The sequence below is a fragment of the Mesoplodon mirus genome (genome assembly GCF_964341445.2).
Source record: "Mesoplodon mirus genome assembly, chromosome: 14".
Taxonomy (NCBI): domain Eukaryota; kingdom Metazoa; phylum Chordata; class Mammalia; order Artiodactyla; family Ziphiidae; genus Mesoplodon; species Mesoplodon mirus.
In genome coordinates this window covers 78,991,813-79,018,578 of record NC_138990.1, presented here as the reverse complement: position 1 = coordinate 79,018,578, position 26,766 = coordinate 78,991,813, and the positions used below count along the sequence as shown (strand labels likewise).

Sequence of the window (26,766 nt, the reverse complement as noted above, 5' to 3'; positions counted from 1 at the left end):
TGAGAAAGGGAAAAAGAAGAAAGGAAGAAATAAATAAGGGTTTTTAAATTTTCAAAAGGAAGGAGTAAACAGGGGTTTTCAAATGAAACATTGGGTATTTTAATATTTATTCAAGTCACCGGGGGTATTTGCTAAAAAAACAGACGTCCAGGACCAGACTACAGAGATAATGAGACAATAGATCTGAGAGCAGACTCAGGAATCTAGGTTGGCCTTAGACAACCATTTAAGAAATACTGGAATAGGGTGAGCACAGAATTAGAAAATGACACATGGTGGGGACTGGAGACGTGCCAATAACAACTGACAAGGGAGCAACTTCTGCCACAGGATGCTAACCCTAGCTATTTGGAGATCCTCTGAAAGATACTAGTGTATGTCTAGATTCAAAATCTCTTTCTGTGTTTTCAGTACCATCCACAGTTTGTAAGATAACACTCCGACCAACGATATTCACCTGAGCCATAAAATGACCACACAGTGAAAGAAATAAGAAACAGGCTTTCGGGCCTCCCTGGTGGCGCAGTGGTTGAGAGTCCGCCTGCCGATACAGGGGATACGGGTTCGTGCCCCGGTCTGGGAGGATCCCATATGCCGCGGAGCGGCTGGGCCCGTGAGCCATGGCCGCTGAGCCTGTGCGTCCGGAGCCTGTGCTCCGCAACGGGAGAGGCCACAACAGTGAGAGGCCCGCGTACAGCAAAAAAAAAAAGAAACAGGCTTTCTAAAAAGTATCATCAGCACATTCTTTTTTTTTTTTTTTTTTTGTAGTATGCGGGCCTCTCACTGTTGTGGCCTTTCCCGTTGCGGAGCACAGGCTCCGGACGCGCAGGCTCAGTGGCCATGGCTCACGGGCCCAGCCGCTCCGCGGCATGTGGGATTTTCCTGGGCTGGGGTACGAACCCGTGTCCCCTGAATCGGCAGGCGGAGTCTCAACCATTGCGCCACCAGGGAAGTCCATCAGCACATTCTTAAATGCAGTAAAATAGCCCACACTAGAAACAGAGCTGATTTTTCTCACATGAGGGATTTAGTGTGTTTAAATTATCACAGGGTTACCTGGCTAAGGGAACATGGCCCACCTCCTGCAGATCACTATGTCCTGGGATGAGGATGCTGGCCTCCTTGCACTGCCGAACTCCAAAGAAGTTTCAAAACACTGAGGGGCAACGGGTACACAATCTGCGCACTATGAGAAGTCTGCAGCCCGGTTCATTTTCTTAGGTGGGCTTAGGGTACAGGCTGAAATCGTGGAGTAGGGCTAAAATCAGAAAGAGAAGAGGTAAGTGGTGTCAGGCTGAGTGTCACAATTACAGTTTAGGGGAAGGATCCATACCTTAAAATGACAATAATCAAGGAAAGCCCCAATATGACTGGAATAAGCCTGAAGGCTTATTGTTCACTTATTATGTCTCCTCTGAATTCCAGACCACTGTAGGTTTTAATCTTATAATTATGGGGGGGAAAATGATCTTGCTCACTTCAAGACCATAAATCAACCCTAGGTCTCTCTAGTTGACTTGTCTATGGAAAATGGACTTTGGGTGTTCTAAGTGGTTTTGAAAATCTTTTTTTGTAGGGATGTGATATGTGATTTGTCTTTCCTTGGTTTCTTGGTAGGAAGCAATTGTCGTAAATTTCAAATAACGTGCAGAAATGCACCTTGTGGGAAAGAAGGTGGATTTTTGCCAGTGTATTTGCTTTTGTGGGCATATCTGTTCAGGTTTATTAGTGATAACAGTTCCTTTCAAGTACAAGTGCGTGGAAAGTGTTAAGGTCTGTGAAATGATTACGAGACAGTAGGCAAGAAATTGAGAAAAAGCCATAGCTCCTGGGAATGAGCCGTGAGAAGATCTAGTAGTGAGTGCTCCCTAGGATTGCTGTCAGGGTACAAAGTGAGGACGGTGGGCAGAGAAGTGGGAGCGGTGCGGGAGAGAGGGCTGGAGGTAGCTAATACATACATACACGCACAAAGCCCATACAGCTTCACTCATGCCAGGTTAAGAAGTGCCTTTTCCAGATACTCAGTAAAGAAATGGTATGCATTCAGGAGCTGTTTCAACCTGTCCACACCCTACCCTGACTTCCCCAGAAAACAGGCAAGCAAGGAGGCAAATGCCATTGCCAAGCCTCCGGTCTCTGGCGTCCAGCTCCCTCAGCTCCCAGAGCACAGACCCACAGGACGTCACACGGAGCTGTCTCCAAGAGTGGGCACTGCACCGACCTGAGGCAAAGTTTTGATCTGATTCACTCCAAATCTGTCTGCCACTCGAGAGTGGGGTTTGGCCGCAGGGGCTCCCCAGCAGCACCAGGCAGAGGCTGAGCAACAGCAGCAGCAACAGCCTGCAGGCTGAGTAAGGAGCCAGCCTCCGCCGCCGCCTCCTCCTCCTGCCGGCGCGGAGTCGGCAGCACAGCCAGTCCCTATCGCTGTCACGCCGCCAGCAGCGCGGCCCCTCCGCCCCCCACCCCACCCCCGCACGGCCCCAACCCTCTCACTGTTATTTGCTTGACTGACCCCAAATGGGCAGGAAGGAGGACCTGGGCGCCTGAGGGAGGGGAGGGCGTTGGCCCGCCCACTCCTTCCCCTCTGGCTCCCTGCGGCAGCTTCTTCTCCTCATTGGTCACACGCTTGCGTCCATCACCCCCACGCGGCCCCGGGATTGGCAGAAGGCGCACTTCGGGGCGAGGAGGGCAGAGTGACTCCGCTGGTCTCCAGCGCCTCATCTTTCCCTCCACCCCCCTTTTCTACGTCCACCCACCTCTCCCCAGCCCCCACTCCACTCGCCCCCCCTCCTCCAGTTCGCGGCAGTGTCCTTAGAAGACTCATTGGGCCAGGGGCGAAGCCAGCCGCCTATCGAGCCGCACCGTCATTGGCCGACGCCCACGCCCGTCGGAGCGGCAGGCTTCGCCACTGGGTGGCTTCGCTCCGCTCCCCGCCCCCCCCAATGCCTCGCCCTCTCCTTCGCCTCCTCCCCTCCCCGCTCTTCCACGGCCCCCTTTCCCCTCCCGTCCCCGCCGCTTCTCCCCTGTCCAGCTGGGCGGGGACTGCTGTACGACTCTGTAAAGTCTGTGAGTCACTGCACAACCTATCAATCCAATTAAATGTCTTGAGCGAGCCGAGCAGGCGGTGCTGCCGCCGCCGCCGCTCGCCCAGCCGCGGCCGCCCCTTCTCGCAGCGCCCCTCTGATCCATGGCTGTCTGTACTTGTTACGGTGTAACCTCCTCCTCCGCCTCCTCCGCCTCCTCCTCAGGAGCCGCTGCAACTTCCCCTCAGCCAGCCTCCTCCTCTGCTTGGGGACTGCAAAGGCATGGGATAGACCTAGAGCCACTTCTCTCTCCCCTCCAGCCCTCGCTCAATCTCCCCCCTTTAAATTAAAGTCTGTTCTTCGCTCCTCGTCGTTTTAGGGATTTATTTGTCAGTCTTTTATTTCCCCTGATTTTATTTTCCCTTCCTGGGGCAGGGGGGTCGCAGGGGCCGGTGGGTTTATTTTAGGGAAGGGGCTCTCCCCCCTCCCCCCATTTCTCCTTGTCCCTTTGCGGCTGTGACTTGATTTTCCTGCCCCTCTCCGCTCCCACCCCTCGAACTCAGCGTCCTGCACTCGAGTGACGCAGCGACACCCTCCGCCCACAGCCCAGACGTCCCCTCCCTCGCTGCCACCCCGACCCGTCTCGGGGCTGGACCCGGTGCCGACTTCACAGAAGGGTGAGTACCGTGTTGGGTTGGCGGAGGGGTGGGGGAGAATCTAGAAAAATGTTGTAGCCGGTCCACTCTGGGGAGGGCAGGGATCACGTTGTGGGCTGGAGGTTCCCGGTCAGGCGTGGATTTGAGGTGGCGACTGCCTCCCCCTCGCTCCCTCTTCCCCCGCCCCTCGACTCCTAATTCACCAGCCTTGCTGTATTTCTAGGTATTGCCAGACTTCCATCATCGGGGCATTATAATGCTTATAAAATGAGCTGTAATGGCATGCTTTCTTAGTGAGTGGTCGTAGTCAGCGATGTGATCTGATAGACTGTATGACCAGCAAAAAGTGCAAAACGGCTAATGGGTAGGTTTTCCTCCAAATCAAAGTTAAACTTTTATTCAATAAAGGCAAAGTAAAAGGTATTTCTAATTTGAATGTGTGGAGATAGACCAAGAGAAGACAGGTTGCCTTGTGGCATGGCTTACTATTTTTATTTTAAAATAGTTCTTTAGGTTCCCTTTTGAAAAAAAAACGTGAATTCAGTATTAACGTAAAGGTTATGAAGTCTTTGAACCTGTTGGAGGAAAGCAAGGTAAGATGGAAATCCAGCTTGACACTTCATCTTTAGCTCACCTCTATTCTAGCAAGAAATTAAAGCACAGAATTTTTTATTTCTCCGTCACTGGGCACAGTGGGGTGTGCTAAGGACAAAAAGGGCTTTTTTTTTCCTTTTGATATCCCTCTTTTGTATACTTGATTGCTATTGAACAAAATTTTAATTTGGTCTCTTGGTCGTTGGCTGTTCGAAAGTACACATACTTGGCTATATATGCTTTATGAGAATCTTGCCCTATGCATCTGTAATATTTAATTTGAGATAAAACTAAAAATTATGAGAAATAGTTACTCTGAATCACCTTCTGAGGTCACTTTTGAGAATTCAGCCTATTTAAAATGGTATTCTTCTTTTTGAATCAAGTTCTGGTCTAGTTGTCCACAAGATTCAAATTAGGCCAAACCAAACATGTTTTGAAATATTAAAGTACAGGAAAGGCCTCTTAGTAGTTCATTCTCTCCTTCTCCTTCAGACTAGCCAGAGTACGTTGTTGATAAATTTAATTGTAAAGAATAGACTGTTCCTGTACTGAAATCTGCCAAGTTTCTACAGAAAGATTTCTTTTTAAAGAGGAGAAATGTGTTTATGATCAGCCAAAAGTAGTAAAGTTGACTCAAATGTAAGTGCTGTCATAAGGAAATGCTTATCATAAGCCCCAAAACCTTGCAGAGTGTTTCAGGAAGACTTATACAAAGTCTTTTTGAATTGTTTAATAAATTTCATCATGTGGTCTTTTTCTTGAGTGTAAGACTGAATTATTGAGAGGCCTCAGAGCAGAGGGGAGCCATGCTGCCTGAGTTTGAATCTAGCCACCATCCCTGGATGGCTGACTGACCTTAGGCAGGTTTCAAACCTGGCCTGTGAGGGTTTTCTCCTGTAAATGGGAGGGATGACTTTTCATCTAAGGGTTGCCTTAAGGATAAGTGAGAGGGCACAAGGCACAGAGTACTTGCTGTTAGCTGCCCCATCATAATCATCACCATCATCATCATCCACTGAGAGGATGTGTGGTGTAGTGGTTAAGGGGACCTCCACAACCAGACTGTAGGTTCAAGTGCCAGCATTTCCTCTTGCTATCCTTGTGATCTTGGCCGAGGTAACCTCAGATTCCCCATCTATAAAGTGGGGATAATAGAAAAATTTACACAGGGTTACTGTGAGGTCGGAATGAGTTTGACTAGTATTTGGTACATCTTTTCAAGTTTCTGTTTTTTTCCTGGTATGTCTTGAAACAATGATGACTATATTTTTTAGAACTATACTTTTTGTAAAGATAAAGAGTTATTGCTGTCAGTGAAATAAGTGAGTTCTTATCCATATGCATGATGATTTATGGGATTTATACTTTTCAATAAAGTTTATATGAGTTTTTAGTTATTGGATGAGTTGAGTTGATCACTCTTTCATTTAAGCTTGCATAACCAAATATATATACCACTATTATAATGATACCTATCACATATTTGCCGTTATATGTGATTTTCTCCTCTACTAAACAGAAAGCTCTTTGAGGGTAAGAATAGTGTTTCATTCATAATTTAATCCCAGGTGCCCAGCAGAGTATCTGGTACATAGATCGGTAGAATGAATTAAACAATGTTATTCTCAATTTGTTTATGAGTAGTTGAATGACATTGTAAGTGATATTACGGAGCATACTATTATTTGTGGTGTTGAGTTGAATTTTTATGTTTTCACTTACTATTTTTGGAAATAGAAAGGGAATTATAACATGTTTTATTAGGAAAATATTTTTCATTTTGAAGATTGAACTTAAAATATTCTTAAAAGTAATATCAAATATCTTCTTTTAATACCTGGTGTGGCCTTTTTTTTTAATTTTATTTTTTTATTTTTTTGCGGTACGCGGGCCTCTCACTGTTGTGGCCTCTCCCGTTGCGGGGCACAGGCTCCGGACGCGCAGGTTCAGCGGCCATGGCTCACGGTCCTAGCCGCTCCGCGGTATGTGGGATCTTCCCAGACCGGGGCACGAACCCGTGTTCCCTGTATCGGCAGGCGGACTCTCAACCATTGCGCCACCGGGGAAGCCCGGATGTGCCCATTTTTTTTACTGAAAGACTTTCTGACTCCCAAACTTCCTGTAACTAAGTTGGATGTTATTATAATTAATACGAATTATACAAATTAGATTTTGAATGTCCCAAATGATGATGTGATGTTATTATCGGCTTCAGAATTAATAATAATAAAGAGAATTTATCAAACCAACACTGTGGAAATAAAACGATATCATTTCCTTAAGGACCTAAGCTTTATTTCTCTTTCCATTCAAGAGTGAAATTCTTTCTCTTGAGCAGTCTTAATAAATAATTAGCTTTTCAAATAGGCCTAGTAAATAGTATAATAGGAATCATAAAGAAGGTATATGTAATTAGTAAATAAAGCACTTCAACTAACTTCACCACACACTTAATAGGCATTACACAATTGGGTAATGTATCTTTTTAAATAAGAAAATTGATCGGGCCTGTGCCACCCGCTTCATTTATAGAATCATTCTGCTTTACTTGTCAATAAAACCAGTTTAATTACTGTGCCCTCTGAAATTATAAAAATGCAAGAAATATCTTTCATGAAAGAGATATCCTCAGTAACAAAATCTGAAAACTAATCTACTCAGAAGTGTTACAGAGTTCCATAACATTGTTAAAACTTTTCAAATATGTGAACTGTCTAGTACAATGTGGGTAATTTTGTATATATAATCCTTTGTCTAACCAAATCATCAGTTATCCAATTTAGTTGAATATATTGCATTTTCACTGGCTAAAACAATTAATTTTTAAAAAGTCACGCATTTTTGTTCATACACTTTTAAAGCAGCTAATCTAAAATGAAACTTAAAAAATTAATTTATAGGCACTTAGAAACTACACTTAAGTGTCTGGTCTGCAAGATGAAAGGTCTGAGTTTTTGCTTAACACATTTCAGCATGACATTATTTCTGTAGCTTATATCTCTTTCATTTAACATTTTTCATTTTGGTGAAGACATTTGAGTATTTATTGATATTTTACAGATGTATATAATGTCTTCAACTTTTAAAAAAGTGAAGTTTCTGATGAAGAATTGTCTGGAAGGAAGAGGAAGAGGAATAGAAATAACCTTTAGGGCCTGTGGTTTCTATCCTTTTAACATTAGGAAAATGGATAATAATATATTCTGTCAGTGATCAAAAGGAGAGGAAAATTATTTTTGTGTTATCTATTGACATAAACTTAGAATTAAAGTCCCTGGAGTTCTAGACTGAACCATGCTACCGATTGGCACGTGACCTTGAGCATTACACTTAACCTCCAGGACTCTCCCTGTTCTTATCCTTTTTTTTTTCATCGTTATTAGATTATAATTGCTTTACAATGTTGTGTTAGTTTCTGCTGTACAACAAAATGAATCAGCTGTATGTAACCTATATCCCCTCCCTCTTGGGCCTCCCTCCCACCCTCCCCATCCCACCCCTGTGGTCCTCACAAAGCACGGAGCTGATCTCCCTGTGCTATATAGCAGCTTCCCACTAGCTAGCTATTTTACACATGGTAGTGTATATATGTCAATGCTACTCTCTCAATTTGTCCCACCCTCCCCTTCCCCCTACGCCCCCGCTGCCTACGCCCCCGCTGTGTCCACAAGTCCGTTCTGTCTGTTCTGCCCTGCCACTAGGTTCATCAGTACCATTTTTCTAGATTCCATATATATGTATTAGCATACATTCTCTTTCTGACTTACTTCACTCTGTATGACAAGAGTCTAGATAAATCCACATCACTATAGATGACTCAGTTTCGTTCCTTTTTATGGCTGAGTAGTGTTCTTATCCTTTCAGTGGGAGGAGGGAAGGCAGTTACCCTGCCCTCACTCACAGAGGACATTGTAGGGATAAGTTGTAAGTGTTGGGTTTTTTTTTGCTGTACGCGGGCCTCTCACTGTTGTGGCCTCTCCCGTTGCGGAGCACAGGCTCCGGACGCGCAGGCTGAGCGGCCATGGCTCACGGGCCCAGCCTCTGCGCGGCATGTGGGATCTTCCCAGACCGGGGCACGAACCCGTATCCCCTGCATTGGCAGGTGGACTCTCAACCACTACGCCACCAGGGAAGCCCCTGTAAGTGCTTTTTAAAAGCATTGGAGAAGGACAGGGTGCAAGCAAATACAAAGTAAACATTTGCATTTAGAAATGGACATTTGTTTGTCATTATTAAAAAATTGTGACTTTAGATCTTTTGTCTGAAGGGCATTTTTCCTTTTAACTTTATATTTGTAGAGACTTCTTACTGGTATGTTCACAAGAAAGTATAAGGTACCTAAAAGAGCCAAGAAACTTTGAAATGGATTTTAAATGTTAACATTGAGTTTTGGTATATCCTAGATTATAGCAGATGTTGATATTATAAGAACAAACTTTATGTATCTAGGAGATAATACATTTTATTAACTTAAAGCTTGTAAAACTTTCACGTGTGTTGCAGGAAAAAATGTTTAGATGTATCGGTTTTGTTAGCAGTATATTCAAAGAGAAAAATTAGATTATTTACTTTTAAATTTCAAAAGGATTACTTGGCTAGAGGACCCCTTCTTACACTAAGTTATTTTTGTACCTTGAATACAGTGAAATGTGCACATTTCAGAATATAGTGGCTTGAAGGATTTTATTTACTCCAGCGAATCTTTTATTTAGGAAGGTGAATGAAGACAGGTATGGAAAGGCTGTATTTTAAGAAACTAGTGTTTTTTTCCGCTTGTCCCTAAAAATGAGTTCTGAGTTGTTAAAAGTCTAAAAGCCCAGAGTTAACATGTTATGTCAGTTTCTTTGAATTCAGTTTTCCCTCTCTCTGGTTATTAACAGAAGAGTTGTCACAACCTTATGATATTATCACTTTTTAAAGTGGAAATGAAATTCTAGTGTACTCAGAGTACACTAGACATACAAAGAAATATTTTTTGTTCCAACTAATATTAAGTATAGTGAACAGTGATCCTCAAATGCAAGGTTGCTAAGCAGAAAGCAACTTTTAAAAGTGTATTGTCCTTTTGTCCTTATTGTTCAACATCCAATTGATGAAAACTCAGAACGATCAGATTTCTTTTCTACTTTTTAATGTATAGTCCACACTGATGTTTATAAAGTTTTGTGTGATGTTACGTACAACTCTGTAGTATTGAATGTTTACTTTTAACATATTAAATAAAATGACCAAAACAGTCCACCTTTTATTTAAATTTTATCTGATTTTCACAACCTTCTTCCCTTTGTTCTACCATTGTTTTTCAGTTTTCTTAATATTACCACTTGAATTTGTGTTTCTTTTAATGCGGCATCTTTCTCATTTTGCTCTTCTTTTCACATTTGTCTTTTTCCTTGATTATGACAGGTTTTTTTCTTTGCCTCTCTTTTGCCTTTGCCTCTGTTTAAGGCATGGAATAGGGGTTTTCATCTATTTCAGTCTGCTTTTATGAGACTGAGGCAAAGGCCTTCCATATAGAAAATTTGCTTTGCCTTATTTCAGAAGATGAGCTCTCTGATCATCTTATCTACACAAAACTTAAGGGGCCGTTTTGTAAACCTAAAACCAAGTTTTAACTAATGTGAGTTGGTAAAAAGAGACAATAACGATATGTTTATTATTTACTGCTTTTCTATTAATCTCTTTTTTTGGGGGGTTAACCACAGAATTTTTTCTGTCCACATTACCTTGAAACATCTCAAACATCCAGGCTTTGTGTTGCTCGGCACCCAGTGCTGGGCGAGCCCTGGCGGCAGTCTGAGCTATGACCGTGGCCACCTGACCACGTGGGGGGCGAATGGGCCTGAGAACAGCACATTAGACATGAAGAGCAGGTCCTTTGTTTTGTTTTTAACTCCGTAAAACCAGACAGAACCTCAGACTCTGTCCACTGTGAGGTTTTCCAGGGTTCGCCATTGTTGAATGACTAATGTTCCTGGTGAAGTAACCATTAGCTTTATTGTCTTCCAGTGGCCTCAGCTCAAATGAAATGTATCCCTTTGAGTTAATTTTGTTTTGATTTTAAGACTTCTTTTCACTGAGAAAATCAAAGGGTATGAAAATGAATATGTATTTTTAAACGAAAATGATTTACATAAAAATCCTTTGAGTAAAAAGATTTTTTAAGGACTCAAATCCATTGATTTGGAGAGAATGTTTTGTAGTTTCTTTCTTTCTTTCTTATTTTTTTAACATCTTTATTGGAGTATAATTGCTTTACAATGGTGTGTTAGTTTCTGCTTTATAACAAAGTGAATCACCTATATGTTTAATAGTTTCTTAAAATACTTGACATTTATTCAGACATTGGGAGTAGAAAACCTTTCAATTTGATTAAATGAAATGAATTCCCTTTTTGATTTACAAAACAAACAGTCCATTGTTACTTTTTATTTAAACAGTTCAAATATAGGGTTAGATAAACTTCATTTTGGAGTTGGTTAAATAAGAGACTTTCCAGAAATTGTACTTTGTAAAATCTATGCCTCTTGGAAGAAGCTTGGTCTTTTCTTTTTTCTTTTGTAAACCTATATCCCATTCCTGACTTCATTCATTTATTCATTTCATTCAACAGATTTATTGAGCACTTACTATGTGCCAGCTACTCTTACGAGGCATATACATTATAGCAGTGAAGAAAAGAAACAAATATTATTGTCCTTGTAGAAATTACATTCTAAACTATTTTGATGTGTTTAGAGCTTGTTATCTACTATTTTGAGTAGTGATAACTAAACACTGTGTAATAATGGTTTGAAAAAAAAGTCAAGATTTCTTCATATGGATTTTATACCTTTTAAGTTGGTACAAAAGTCTAAAACTGAGTCCTGAAACAAAACTGCATTCAAATGGACAATTTTTATTTGAGTTTGAGTTGAAATATTAAAAACCTATAATGTTGCTGATGTTTCCACCAGAAATCATGAAATCATCGTCGTTTATGAACCCTGGGAAACCTTACATTGGACATGGTCTGAAATTTCTCCTAGCTTTTCTCCTAGCTTTTCTTTACTCCTTTGAAGTTGTTTTCTCACTTTGCTTTGTTTTCTTTGTGACAGAGCCCCCAAAAAATGTCTAACACTGAAAATTGCACAATGGAAATGTAGTCATCTCAGCTATATGGCACAATTAACAAGAAAATCTTAAGTTTCCTTTGTCTAGTGTACATAAAGAACTAATCTTTTGTTTCTGTGATTGTAAAAACTATGTAATTTCCTAAACAAATAAAACTCTTAGTGTACATTTCCACCTCAAATATTAAAGAAGATATATGTGTTTTTGTGGTACAAATAGCACGAGTATGATATAATATAATGATTTTCATTAATTATTTTATTTTTGTTCATAAATATTTAACACATGTCCCAAGTGCTTGGGGATATCAGAGACTAATAGACATGGCACCTGTCCATAATGGTTTTCACAGTCCGGTTGGGGAGACAAAAGATCCCCACATGAAAATTGTCTCTTGTGTTGGGCAATATGAGATTTAACTTGATGTAAAGTCTGGTGTAGACCACTACAGTAAGCAAGGTCAAATGGACTTGCCTTCTGGAAGTCCTGGATGGCCTTCATAGGAATCCATCCTTCCTTTTTTTGTTTTTGTTTTTAATCCTTTTAAGTTTGGGAAAGATGGCCATCTTTGTGCCTTAGGCACCTAAGGGTAGAACAGTCCCTTTTCTAGCTACTGCAACTGCTCAGCAAGGAAGGAAAGGAAATGGAGTACACACCCTAGCCATTTATTATCAATTCATTCGCTAGCTATACCTGAGGGAAGTAGGGACTCTGAACCAAAAATAGAATACAAATGCCCCAACTTCCAATGGTTCAACTTCCAATGGTTCAGCTTTACCATGGTGTGAAAGTTCTATACATTCAGTAGAAAATGGAGCTGGAATTTTGAGTTTGGATCTTTTCCTGGGCTGACAGTATGCTACACGATCCTCTCGTGATGACAGTCACGAGGTAAATAACTAATACACTTAACAACTATTCTGTACCTGTACAACCATTCTGTTTTTCACTTTCAGTACAGTATTCAATAAATTACATGAGATATTCAATACTTTAGTATAAAATAGGCTTTGTGTTAGATGATTTTGCCTGATGGTAGGCTAATGGAAGTGTTCTGAGCATGTTTAAGGTAGGCTAGGCTAAGCTATGATGTTTGGTAGGTTAGGTGTATTAAATGCATTTTTGACTTACAGTATTTTCAATTTACATGGGTTTATCAGGATGTAACCCTGTTGTAAGTTGAGGAAGATCTGTATATGGGCACACAATGAATATGGTTTGGGTTCTTGAGGACAAAAATTTTTCCAGAGCTTTGGGAAGGCTGGTACCTCAATGAGGGCCCTGTACACAAGGGCAGTTCCCTGAAAAATGGATGAAACACTGAAAGAGGAGGAAAGAAGTGGAGATGGAGACTTTTGATAGTTACTGAAGACACGCCCTTTTCCCCTCAGTTTTGCCTGGAGCAGTCCTGCCTGTGAGATGGGCATGCCCTGGGCCTAATATGCCAAACTTAGGAAGTCTATATATTGCTGTAATATGTAGGTATGATCTTTCTAAATTGTTTTGCTTTTCAGTTAGCTGAGATTCCTGATATGTGTGTGTTTAAATTCTAAAATATAATGCCATGGGCTTCCCTGGTGGCGCAGTGGTTGAGAGTCTGCCTGCCGATGCAGGGGACACGGGTTCGTGCCCCAGTCCAGGAAGATCCCACATGCCGTGGAGCGGCTGGGCCCGTGAGCCATGGCCGCTGAGCCTGCGCGTCTGGAGCCTGTGCTCCGCAACGGGAGAGGCCACAACAGTGAGAGGCCCACGAACCGCAAAAAAAAAAAAAAATATATATATATATATATAATGCCATGTGACTATGGCTTTTGTTTTCATTTTCCTGCACATTTAAAAATATTAAGAATTTCTTTGTTTTTTGAGTATATTTGTTTATTTGGACCTAAATTTAAGGTAGAATAACACGATATATGCTTGCCTGTTAGATTTAAATTAGGGGGAAAAATCTAAAGCCTTAATGTTTATTTTAGCCGTCGATGAAAGTATTTGGACACTTGTATGGAGACTTTTTTTTTTTAATTGTTTCTTTTCCGAGAAACTGTATCCGTGCTAGAGCCATCACATCTATTTGATTTAAAGGCCACCTGGGGTAGTTATGTTCATTATCTTGATTGCTGATGATTTCAAGGGTATATAGATATGTCATGACTTATCAAATTATACATTTTAAGTATATGCATTTATTGGATATCAATGAAACTTTAAGAAAAAGCCACCTAGGTTGTAAGGTATATTTTTCAAGATAAAATCTCTATTGTAAGATTATATTTTTAAAGTTTGTCATTTATTTTTTATTTCTTTTAAAATTTTATCTACTGTTTATTTACCTCTATCCCATAAACCAGTCACATATATTTTAAGAAAGACAAATGGAACCGCAGAGACTCATGTGCCAGCTGAAATTTAGATATAGGACCTTAGAGAGAGAGCTTTCTACTGTATGTAATGCTCACTAGAGTATTTTTAAGTAATTTGCACAAATTTGAATTTGGAGAATTGGAGTTGTGTATTTTTCAAGGAATTCTTCTTTCCTTATAGTTTAACAGATTGTGACTCATCTTTGGCGTGGAGTAAAGAGCATGATTTTAGTAGGACTTTTTTTTTTTAAAAGAGATTAAATGGCTTAATGCTTCTCCTTAAATATTGTTCCTTTTTTTAAATCGCTTTCTTTTTTTTCTTTTTTTTTTTTTTTTTTTTGCGGTACTTGGGCCTCTCACTGTTGTGGCCTCTCCCGCTGTGGAGCACAGGCTCCGGACAAGCAGACTCAGCGGCCATGGCTCACGGGCCCAGCCGCTCTGCGGCATGTGGGATCTTCCCAGACCGGGGCACGAACCCGTGTCCCCTGCATCAGCAGGCGGACTCTCAACCACTGCGCCACCAGGGAAGCCCTAAGTTGCATTTTTATAAATTAAATTTTGGCATGTTGGACCATAGAGTCTATGGATAGATTTGTTTAGGGAATAACCGAGTCTGCTCCATTCTTCTTGCCCTCGTGGTCTTGAGCACAGCACAGAAGGCTTCATTATCGATCTGTTAGAGTCCTGGTCTAATTTTAATTGAGTATTCCTTATGTTACCCAATGTGTGTTTCACAGAACTTTCTTCATTGTTGGAATTAATGCTTATGTTAACTTTAAAACGGCAATTTTCTGTGTGTGTGGCCGTGCTACATAGCATGCTGTATCTTAATTCCCCGACCAGGGATCAAACCCCCGCCCCCTGCAGTGGAAGCATGGAGTCTTAACCACTGGACTGCAGGGAAGTCCCTAAAACGGCAATTTTTTATGAATAAAAAACATTCCAGAAAAAAAATTTGAGTTGTGTTTTTGCGATTGGGACTGTCAGGGTATTAATGAGTTGTGCCTTGCAAGCTCAGGCTCCTTCTACCATACAAGAGGGCCACATTACAATCACCCATCCCCAGGCCACAACCCAGGGTGAGGCCCTGGTTTCAGTATTTTTGAAAGCCCTCAACTTATTCCAATGTACAGCCACACTGTGCTCTGCAGTGCTGTATCTCATACCATATTCCCCCACACCCAAACTTTCTGTTGTAAAACTTTTCAACTATGTAGAAACCTTGAAAGAATAATTCAGTAAAGACCCATATTTCCTCCACCTAGATTCAGTAATTATTAACCTTTTGCTTTATTTTGCTTTATGACTCTCTGTTTCCCTTTCTTTATATGTATAATTTTTTGTACCATGTGAAAGCAAGTTTTAGATATCATGACTCTTTACCATTAAATATTTCAATATCCATCTCCTGAGAATAAGGACATCTTCCTACATAACCACAGTACCATTATCACACCTAAGAAAATTAATAATAACTTGGAATGCTTTTCAAGAGCTCAATTCCATTTATTAAAGATGTATGAATTCACATTCTGCTAAAAGTTAAATGCATATGAAGTGAGAAGTTCTGCAGAATATGAAATTCTGGGAATTTTTGCTAAAGATATGTTTCTTATCTGTGTTTGCAAGTAAGGCCACTACTTCAAACATTTTTGTAAGGTAAATGCCTTTTCTTATGTACGGCAAGGTAAGATCCTTTCTAGATCTAACGTCGCATCATCATATCATGAGAAAAAAAATTTATCAAAGTTCATGCCACAGTGTGGTTTACTGGAAAAAGCCCCATTTTGAGCCAGAACGATGTTGGTTCAAATTCTTGCTCTGCCACTTACTGCAGGTGACCTTGGAGAAGTTGAATTCACGTATCAGGATGCTTTTAGAAACCATCCTCAAGCTTGCTGGAATCATCAGGAGATTTATTATTTCACAACAAATCCAGAGCTACGGTGGGCTCCAGGGTTGGTCAGTTCTGTAGCTCAGGTGCTTAGCGTCTTTTGGCTTTCAGCTGGATTCCTTGTTGGCTCCCACGTCTGTTTTGGCTCCTTCCTCAAGCTGGTTCACATGCTTATGTTATGGCGTTCAGAGGAAGTCGGAAACCTCCACAGGTGTGGACTGTCAGTCTTTCTGTCTGATTGGGCATCTCTGCCCACATCTGGGCCAGAGGGCTGGGGTTCTCTTAGGGAGAGGAAGGAAGGAATGGATGTCGGATATACCACTAACAGTGTTCATTACTCCGCTCTAAGTCTCCGTTTTCCTCGTTATAGAATAGGAACAGTGATAATCTACCTCTATGATTATTAATTGGTATACAACAGGTAAAGCAGCAATACACAGCTGATTTTAATAAATGCTAATTCCTATTTTTTCTTCTCTCCTTTTCATCTTATGGAAAATTCTCTCTTCCTTTGACACTGCTACACTCCATTCTAGTAAGTATATGTAAGTGATTCTCTCAACTGGTCTTTTACCTGTCCTCTAACCTCAGTATCTAGGGCATAGCATTTTTTAAAAATAAATTTATTCATTTTATTTATTTATTTTTGGCTGCACCGGGTCCTCACCGCTGTGCCTGGGCCCTCTCCAGCCGCGGCGAACAGGGGCCGCTGCTCGCCGTGGCACGCGGGCCTCTCACTGTGGTGGCCTTTACCACTGCAGAGCGTGGGCTCCAGGCGCGTGGTCCTCAGCAGTTGCGGTGCACAGACCCAGCAGTCGTGGCGTGTGGACTCAGTAGTTGTGGCACACGGGCCCAGCGGCTCTGTGGCATGTGGGATCGTCCCGGACCAGGGCTCGAACCCATGTCCCCTGTATTGGCAGTGGACTCTGAACCACTGCGCCACCAGGGAAGCTCTAGGGCATAGCATTTTATGTGAATTTTGCACTTGGGTTAGGTACCCTCCATTAATCTATCTTGGCCCTTCTTATTTTTTCTTATATGTTTCAACTTTATATTATTCCAAAGCCAGGGAAGGGAAACTGTCAACAGTGTGCACATATTCATCAAGAGACAGATCAGATGGGAACAAAAATCTCTTTAATTTCACTATTTGTAAAAACAACAGAGTTGAAATAGATTTTTTTTCCTTTATTTAAAAGAAATGCACCATGACCTGTGGAAAAGTCAGCAAAATAAAGCACTATATTTGAAACACAGTACCTTATTTGTCCAGGATAGACCGGGCCTTTGATATTTTGGGAATATCTAGTCTTATCACGGTAGGTTAGCCAGGCTTATCATGGCAGTTTAGCCACTCTGGTTTCTCTAGAACGTACTTTCTAAATAGAATTGTGTCTGACTTACAAGTCAGTCTTTTCTGGATTGTTTGATCTTGAGCCCTCTCTCACCCACCGTGAGAAAGTAGTCTTTTAAAGATGCGTTTTCCAGTATATGTGCACACTGATGGGTCTTTGTTCACGCATGCCCTTCTCAAAATAGGTAGAGAAGGATTGTCATATTTTCCCCCTATGGAATTTCTAAAGCACTCCTGAATCACCTGCGAAGCCTGCAACATTGTCACAACCCAATCACGTGGGAAGATCTTCACCTTTTTAAAAAATTTTCTTCCTAAATGATGGGATCACTCTTGAAGGAGAGCTACTGATTCTTCTTGACCCCTCAAGTAGACTATTTGATTCCTGCCAGCCTCCATGGAAAGAACAGAAGAAGGGTGAAAGTCTTGTGTCTCTCTTGACTTGGAAGATGCTAAGTCTTGGCTTGTCCCTAAATTTTCAGTTACAGTTTTTTTACTTTGTCTTTCATTTTTAGGCTTAGTGTGGATGAGGTATCTATTGCTCTAGTAAGCTCTGTGAATGCTGAAAATACTCAGATTTTGAATGGTTCCATCCATAATTCAAAGCTTCTGCTGGCATGAATTGTTTTGAGCCAGAGGAATACTTTTTAAAAGAACTATTTAAGGGCTTCCCTGGTGGTGCAGTGGTTAAGAATCCACCTGCCAATGCAGAAGACACGGGTTCGAGCCCTGGTCCGGGAAGATCCCACATGCTGCCGAGCAACTAAGCCCATGCGCCACAACTCATGAGCCCACGTGCTGCAACTACTGAAGCCCGTTCACCTAGAGCCCATGCTCCGCAACAAGAGAAGCCCGTGCACTGCAACGAAGAGTAGCCCCCGCTCGCCACAACTAGAGAAAGCCTGCACGCAGCAACGAAGACCCAACGCGGACTAAAATAAAATAAATAAATTTTTTAAAAAAAGAATTATTTACATATGTTTTGATGTTTTTTATACATCTCAAATGAAAGTTCTGTAAACTTTAAATTACGAAGCAGCACAATGAAAGCAGAATTCTGAAATAAGTTGTATTTTATTAAAGAAGCCAGAGAAGGGACACTGTGGCTATAATCTTAGTTAAAAGTTCTAGAGTTTGGGGGAAAAAAAAGTTAGAACTTTGTATTGCATTTCCTCAAAGTGCTGTTGGTTACTTTTTTTTTTTTTTTTCTTTTTGCGGTATGCGGGCCTCTCACTGTTGTGGCCTCTCCCGTTGCGGAGCACAGGCTCCGGATGCGCAGGCCCAGCGGCCATGGCTCACGGGCCCAGCCGCTCCGCGGCATATGGGATCCTCCCAGACCGGGGCACGAACCCGTATCCCCTGCATCGGCAGGCGGACTCTCAACCACTGCGCCACCAGGGAGGCCCCTGTTGGTTACTTTTAAAAAGGGTGACATAATACTGTAACTTGTGAAGCTTGGTTTTGTTTGGGCAAATTTTTAATTCTAATACCTTGCAGAAAAGTTTAGTGGACAAGATTCCCTTTGCTGTGTAACAAATGTTTTTACTATTTAGCTAAGGTTTACTACCAGTGGCTCAGAGGCTGAAAGGAAAAGTGAAATGGCTGCTGTTTCCCATCTAATACTAGATTTTATTTTTATTTCCACTACCCAGTGTTAAAAAAGGAAATGAAAAGAAAGCAAAGATCAAGATCCAAAAGCTCAAACTAAAATTTAATTTCCTAACTAGAAAAAGGCTGGTTTTGCCATGATGTGAAAAGTCATCCATAGGAAACATTTGTTAATAGCTAAACAGTTGGCCATACTGGTTGCTGGGATTAGTAGTTCAACTGGGATGTACTCCTGTCTTCAGATACTCAGGCAGGTAAAAAACCAATCAAGGCTAAGCAGTTGGGACTGACTCAACTTCTTTTTTGCCTCCCTACAGAGAAATGTTTCAACTATGCTTCTTGCCCCTACTTTTTAGTCTCCCTGAGAGAATGGAACAAAAGTCCAAGTGACAGTGGGTTGGAGAGCAGTGCATTATCTGCCTCTTATTACCCAGGACTTATGTACTCTAATGATAGAATAATTGCTAGAGCTTTGTTTTTGTTTCTTGATTCTATCATTTCTGTGTTGCCTTGGGAGCTTCTCATGGGCGGGGTGTAAATTTGTGTGGAATGGATTCTAAGGACAAACTGCTTTTGTCCCAGGTCATTTATTGTTTTCATTTTCCGTAAGAAGTTCTTATTTTGGCTGAAAAATTGCAGCATGACCAACAAAAAATTGTTGACCAGCTAAGAAAAGTATATTTACAGTAGCTTTGGAAAAACTATTTGGAAAAGAGATTATACTTAAAGATTATTATTTCTGAAAGACCCATATACCATGGAGAAATTTTCCAGCCATGAATCCATTTTGCTGTATTAACCATTCGTGCCATTCAGTCTGTGCATCTTTAATTATATGCTGTATATTTGAGCATGAGGCATTTGGGGACACTTACTGGTCAACTTTGAGTTTTGAGAAATTTTTTTTTTTTTTTTTTTTTTTTTTTTTTCGGTATGCGGGCCTCTCACTGCTGTGGCCTCTCCCGTTGCGGAGCACAGGCTCCGGATGCGCAGGCCCAGCGGCCATGGCTCACGGGCCCAGCCGCTCCGCGGCATATGGGATCCTCCCAGACCGGGGCACGAACCCGTATCCCCTGCATCGGCAGGCGGACTCTCAACCACTGCGCCACCAGGGAGGCCGAGAAATTTTTTTTTTAAGTTGCAGCCAGACAAAAACAAACGATAGTTTGAGGATATTATTGGAATTGTATTATGGTTGAAAATTTTGATTGTTAGAAAATTTGTCTGTAATTAACCATAAATTTAGTTTTATTGTGGACCAAGTCATGGACTCTGCTGGAGATGCAGAGTCTTAACTTAGTGTGAAAATATTCTGGTACAGGGACCCTCCTGTCTTCTCAGCACTGTTGTCATGTTCCACTTCAACCCATTTCACATGTTGTGGCTAATGTAGTGACTGCTGAGTGGTAAGTGCCCTAGATCAACAGGGGTCATAAGTTTTTGGTTTTGTTTTTTGCAGTACTTATGCATCATAAGAACAACATAGTGAAAACGGAAGCATTTTCTATTTGGGTTAATTTAGGATCACCAATAGAGATATAAAGCATTTAACCTTTTTTTTTTTTTTTTTCTGTTTTGCTCTCACCTGATTACTGGATGGGGAGATGGGCAAAGAATCAATGTTGAAGGGAGGTGATGGAAGAGAGGTGCTTGTTGCTACCACTCTTTGTCCATCTGTGTAATGTACTAATCATTTCATATGGTCTCTGGCAACTGTTCTGGTGACAAGTTTTACTTCTTTTTGAGAAACTGTGATTTTTATTTTTGAATAATTGTATGAATAAGAAAACGGGTTTTTAGGGCTTCCCTGGTGGTGCAGTGGTTAAGAATCCACCTGCCAATGCAGGGGACATGGGTTCGAGCCCTGGTCCAGGAAGATCCCATATTCTGTGGAGCAACTACGCTCATGCACCACAAATACTGAGCCTGTGCTCTAGGGCCCCCGAGCCACAACTACTGAGCCTGTGTGCCACAACTACTGAAGCCCGCGCACCTAGAGCCTGTGCTCCACAACAAGAGAAGCCACCACAATGCAAAGCTCGCGCACTGCAACGAAGAGTAGCCCCCGCTCGCCACAGCTAGAGAGAGCCTGCGCGCAGCAATGAAGACCCAATGCAGCCAAAAATAAATAAATTAATTAATTAAAAAAGAAGAAAATGGGTTTTTAAAAACAGAGTTCCTATTTCCTAAAATAAAGTGGGAAAGGACTGCTGTGAGCTGAGAAATCTGGAGGCCAGGAGACAAACAGTGGGTGCTCAAAAAATGCAGCTCCGCGCCCTTGGGGATAAAAATAAAATAAATGTGGAAGCCTTTTCTTTTGTTCTTCTGCTTCATCTTATATTAGCCATTTGTATGCTTATAAACATTATTGGTGTGAGAATTCCTCTTTTGAAAACTTTCAAGTTGTTTTTCGGTCCACGTTGTTGGCATTCTACCTCGGAGTATCCCTACTTCTTATTTGAGGAATACAAAAGGAGATGCACTTTAGACTTTTGAATACTGGATGCAGGTATTAGTGCAAATTCAGTATGCCATTATGTGATGAGGAAAAAAAATAGACATGTTTATTGACTAGGAAACAGTTCTTGGCAAAGAGAAGTTTTGTCCTGTTCAGTCAGTTACTGAAATGGAGCTGAGTTTTCTTTTATTATGTATGTCTTTTGTGTGTGTGTGTGTGGTACGCGGGCCTCTCACTGTTGTGGCCTCTCTCGTTGCGGAGCACAGGCTCCGGATGCGCAGGCTCAGCAGCCGTGGCTCACGGGCCCAACCGCTCTGCGGCATGTGGGATCTTCCCGGACCGGGGCACGAACCGATGTCCCCTGCATCGGCAGGCGGAATCACAACCACTGCGCCACCAGGGAAGCCCTATTATGTATGTCTTTGAAGTTGAAATGATTCAGTAGTCATCTGTGAGCACTAGAGCAGTGAGTTCTTGGGAACGTTTGTACTCCCAAGGAGGCAGTTTGTGAAGCAAATGTATAGCGAGTAAGTATATTGTGACTTTTCTGACTAGCGTGCTATAGAGCAGATGATGTTTTGGTATACTGGAGCACAGCAGTTAAGCCACAAGGTGTCAAGTGGAAACTCAGGCACTTGGTCAATCCAGTTATCAGTTTCTACTCTTCATATGCTCTCATTTTCTTGGTGTGTATTTGTAATTGCTTTAAAGTGATCCTGTCAATTTGACAACCAGAAAGGGTAACAGAAATAAAGTCCAAATAGTTGATTTTAGAATTTTAAGTAAGTTGTAATAGGGGAACATATTGAGTGTGAGGATAACCATCAACTTGATTTTTCTTACTGTTCCTCTTGCTTATCTCCTTGACTGACAAGTTGACTGCTTCACTTTATGTAAAGTTTTATTTCTTTTAAATTAAAAATAAAAGTTCATGAACTTTGTACTGACTCAGGATGTGTAATGCTGTGTTTTAATCACTGCTCTGTTCAGTCAGAAAATTCCTATACTTTTATTATTTTTTTTTTTTTTTGCTGTACGCGGGCCTCTCACTGCTGTGGCCTCTCCCGTTGCGGAGCACAGGCTCCGGACACACAGGCTCCGCGGCCATGGCTCGCGGGCCCAGCCGCTCCGCGGCATGTGGGATCTTCCGGGATCGGGGCACGAACCCGTGTCCCCTGCATCGGCAGGCGGACTCCCAACCACTGCGCCACCAGGGAAGCCCAGAAAATTCCTATACTTTTAAAACATCGCTGCCTATCAGGCTAGCACTGCTACTACCCGCCGCCATTTTGTCATCATTGTTTTGCATCATCGTTGACTTGTGTGATCAGGTGTCTTTCACCACATGAAGGAATGAAACTGGCAACAGTCATTTTATAAACGGTGTATGTTAATGTATAATGTATAATGTTTAATCTACTCCACATCTTTCTGCAAGGTTTTCTGGCATCCTTTTTTAGCATTCATGTTAAAGGAGGCGCCCAGGATGGCCCTTCAGGTTTTTTGATGTGTTTAAGAATATGCGGTCAATGTTACTTGCTGGAACCAGCCCTGGAAAAGTTGAACTGGTGCCATATATTTCTTGCTACTGTTATGTCTAACTATAAAATGAAGGAAGTGCTAATAACACTTCCTACTTGTTTAGCACGTTTTCCTCCCCAGCTCTCCAAGGAGTTGGCCAATATCAGGCAAGATTCCCAGCCCATGTTTCTATTATTTTATAATTCTTGTAACAATGTTGCATAAGGCTTCTACTTGGTATCTTTTTTCTTAGGTTCCCCTAAAATTTGGAAAGTAATACTTGCTAGTATCATCCCCATTTCTCAGATACTAAGAACAAGGCATATCTTGGCTAAGTATTTGACCTAGGATTATACTATAATCAGCCGCAGTGCCGAAAACAGAACGCGGGATTCTTCCTTGACTTCATTTTATTACTGAGCAATAGTTTCTCTCCTTTACAGATACATATACTTACAACAGGACCAAAGAAAATACATTTCCAGGTTCCAAAAATATTTCCCACATCTCTTCTTCAGTGTTCCAGTGTTAGGATTTATACTAGATTTATTGTCTGAAGTAAAGTTTCAGTGCCGGTTATAAACACGATCTGTTACCGTATTATTCCTGATTTGACTACTATCCCAGAAGGTGATGGATGGCTGAAGAAAGAGTATAATGAATGTATCCCCTATTTTCTTTTTGCCCTTCTAAATTTGATTTAATATAAGGTTGCTTTCTACCAGGAAATTTCATGAATGGGCATATGTTAATAAGCCAGATTTCTTTTTTCTTTTATAGTAATAAACTTAACAAAATATCTCCCCAAAGTGGATTCAGTTAGAGTGTGTTAAACTTGAGCGAGTACTTCCTGAACTTACAGGGGGAAGCAACGCCAGCCACTCTGAAAATGAAGTTGTTCCTATAAAACTTAGTTACTGCAGTCTGAATATATTTTGTGCTTTGATGTAGATCTTCAAAATTCTTTTTGTTAGCGAATGTTTGTATAACTTGAGGAGGAGTCTGTAAGAACTAGAAGAATTGATCGTTCTGCTTTAAAAATACTTAAAAAAAACTGAGGATAAAGTTTCTGAGAGTGGCAGGTTTTTTTTTTTTTTTCCTTCAGAGTAACAGAAGTGAAAGCTGCATTTTGGTCAATTTTGCTCAGCCTTCTTAGTGACAACTCCAGGCGCAAAGCGTGTGCTGGTGTGCACACACAAAGCAGTCTTCTTGTTTTGGTGCCCCGCACGTGAACCACTGCATGTCCACACATGCCTCACATAAAGAGTCCATTCTTGCTCACACGCAGCCAAGGAGGCTGGCCGCTGCAGTCTTCTGCTCAGGGGAAATTGGCAGCCTTTCTTCTCCTGTAAACAACAGCCTGACGTCACCCCATGCAGCAGTGATAGTGGACCCACTTTAGAGATTCTCAACTGGCAGATCTGCTGAAAGCCTGTCACTGGCTTTGATCATCTTCACTCACACTTGAATAAATGCAGTACAGAGAAATTCGTTAATGTCAGGAATAATGGTGTAGCCCTTTAAAATGGTTTGTGAAATACTTGACCTTGAATTTTCACATATAATCCTAATGAGAAACCTGTGTGATGAGCAGGAGAATTGTAGTGATTTCTGTTTTAGAAATGAGGTAACTCAAGTCCGGAGAATTAAAAAGTTAGCCAGTGGTAGAATGACTGAAATTCAGGCCTTCTAAACACTGTTTTGTCTCTTTTTACTATGTTAAATAACTTCTTTAGTAATTGTTAATTGTTCTGTTACTTCCTCTCCGATCTAAAATGTGTGGGATGATGATTTATGAGTTTTTTCCCAGTCAAGACATCTGTGTGTTAAAATCAGATACAGTCTTGTTGCATTCGGAAACTCCCAGACAATACATTAACCCACTTCCTTGCCTCAGAGAGAGCCTTTTGAAAAATCTAGCATAAGTCTACACTCACCAGCCTAATTGGAAAGATTTCTTAACAAGATGATCCTGTTCTTCATTTGGCCTCTGAAAGCTACATAAAATCGAGAGGATGGAAGATCCTAATTCTTTTGTTAACAGGAAGAGACAAAGCTAACATGAAGGGGCTGTTCTATTAGAAATAAGAATTTTATTGGGAAGGAGGGGAGAGTTGAGCTACTGGTTAAAATATAACTTATTTGTTGTATAAAGTAGTTGTCTTTCTCACATACCCACTTGTAGTTTATTTTCAGGCAGTTACAAAAAGTGAAAAAGCACAACGACCTTTCATGATTTATAGTTGTGTATGTGGTTTGGGAATACTTCAGGTTGTAGATAACTCTTGGTTTTCTCTTTTTGACTCTGAATCGGTTTTTCAATGTGACGTTGAAGAATAGGAGAAGGGTGTTTAGGTGTGTGTGGACTACGCACAGTAAATTAGTCGGACCTTAACTTCTCTGCTGAACGCCGTAACTTGAGCCAGCTCCCCTGATTTTGAAGTGTATGTTTAGAGAATGCAAATTAATGTTGATTTTAGCTTACCCCTGACAGAAAATGTGTTTAAATCCTATGTATTAAAAAGGCAATATAATTAAAAAAAAGAAACTGCTTTCTAAAACCGCACTTTGGTATACAGTAGGCACTCAAAAAGGTATTTTAAATGAAACTGTGATAATCAGAAGTTAACTATGTTAGCAACCTCAATAAGCTAGCATCTATTATAGTAGTTGACTTAAGATATACCCAAGGAAAAAAAGTGCATTTGGGGTGGAAGAAACATATTTTATTGCATAACTTAAAATGAACCAAAAGAGCTGTTTATTTTGCTTTTTATTTCACTGAATGGAAAAAAGTAGCTTTGCCTTTAAAAGACAGTACTGCTGGTTTTAAAAATTATAGCAGGGTCTTCCCTGTTGGCTCAGTGGTTGAGAGTCCGCCTGCCAATGCAGGGGACGTGGGTTCGTGCCCCAGTCTGGGAAGATCCCACATGCCGCAGAGCAGCTGGGCCTGTGAGCCATGGCCGCTGAGCCTGCACGTCTGGAGCCTGTGCTCCGCAACGGGAGAGGCTGCAATGGTGAGAGGCCCGTGTACCGCCAAAAAAAAAAAAAAAAAAAAATTATAGCAGATTGAAGGAATAGAAGGGTAGTACATGAAATCTATTTTAACAAAGAAAACAAGTCACTACCTTCTCACCGTCTTTTGCTTCTTTCCGTCTATGGCAAAGAATAAGGAACAAGTAACAGCTGCCAGTCAGAGGCCCTCATTTCTGTTGGGCAGCGAAGTCTCAAAGTCTGGGTGTGCTGGGGGAGTGGAGTGGCCAGTGCAGTGAGCCACCCCAGCAGTGGGGGCAGTGCCACCGGTGCAGTGTGCCTACCAGTGTGGGGCTTCCCCAGCGCTGCCCTTGGGGGAAGCCCATGCCCACTTGTTACAGGAAAGGCTGCAGGGGGTCTGCCCAACCCAGCTTTAAGTTAAAAAACTGATGCTTAAAGTGTCCCAGTCTGTCACGTAACAGCGTGGAGTTCCTCATCACCGCAAGCGGCTGTTTGTAATTGTAAGCACATAGTAGTAAGGGCAGAGGACAGATGTTAGATAAGTGAAGTCAGTGGGAGAGCAGTGGGAGAGCCAAGCTGGCCTTAGCTTTTAACTTTTAAGTAATTATCTTGCTATGTGTTCCACAGTGGGTAAAATATGAGCAGTAAACAAGGTGGAATTTGAATTTCAGCCCTCCATAAAAGCATTAGCTTTTTATTTTAGCATTTCAGAGTTGGAAAATACCATTTTGGGAGATTTGGTGCGAATGATGATACCACCTGGATTTGTATGGTGCCTTGCAGTTCATAATCACTCTCGTGAGCATTATTTTATTTAACACCTGCAGCTGTAACCACCTCGTGAGGCACTGCCCTTCGCCTTTATAAATGAGAAAACAGAGTTCTGAGAGGTTATGACTGGTCGAAGGGCACCCAGCTAGTAGGCAGTACTAGGGCTTCTACTGGAATCCCTGTCCTTTGACTCCAGCGTTCCTGTCACCGAGCCGGGAACAAGCACCTTGATAACACCCAGCTTCATGGTCTTCCCACCTCTTGCTCTCGCATCTGCGCAGAAAACCACAGGCAGCAAATCGAGCTTAGTGACCGGTTCCTGTTGCTCACAGTAAACTGTCAAAGGGCAGCTTCTTGATTGACTTTGAAGTTAATAATCCAATAATCCAATAAAAAAAGAGAAGACTTGTTATTTCT

The 26,766-nt window shown here is 41.6% G+C and overlaps 1 protein-coding gene across 1 annotated transcript in view; it reads left to right on the top strand.

The window, feature by feature from the left end:
- The first annotated feature begins 3,112 nt into the window (after window positions 1-3,112).
- SERTAD2 (SERTA domain containing 2) overlaps window positions 3,113-26,766 on the top strand; it is a 117,674-nt gene continuing 94,020 nt past the window's right edge. Inside the window, exon 1 of the mRNA XM_082642134.1 lies at window positions 3,113-3,700. The gene's annotated coding sequence lies outside the window, so the exon portion shown is untranslated. The remainder of the gene's footprint in view (window positions 3,701-26,766) is intronic.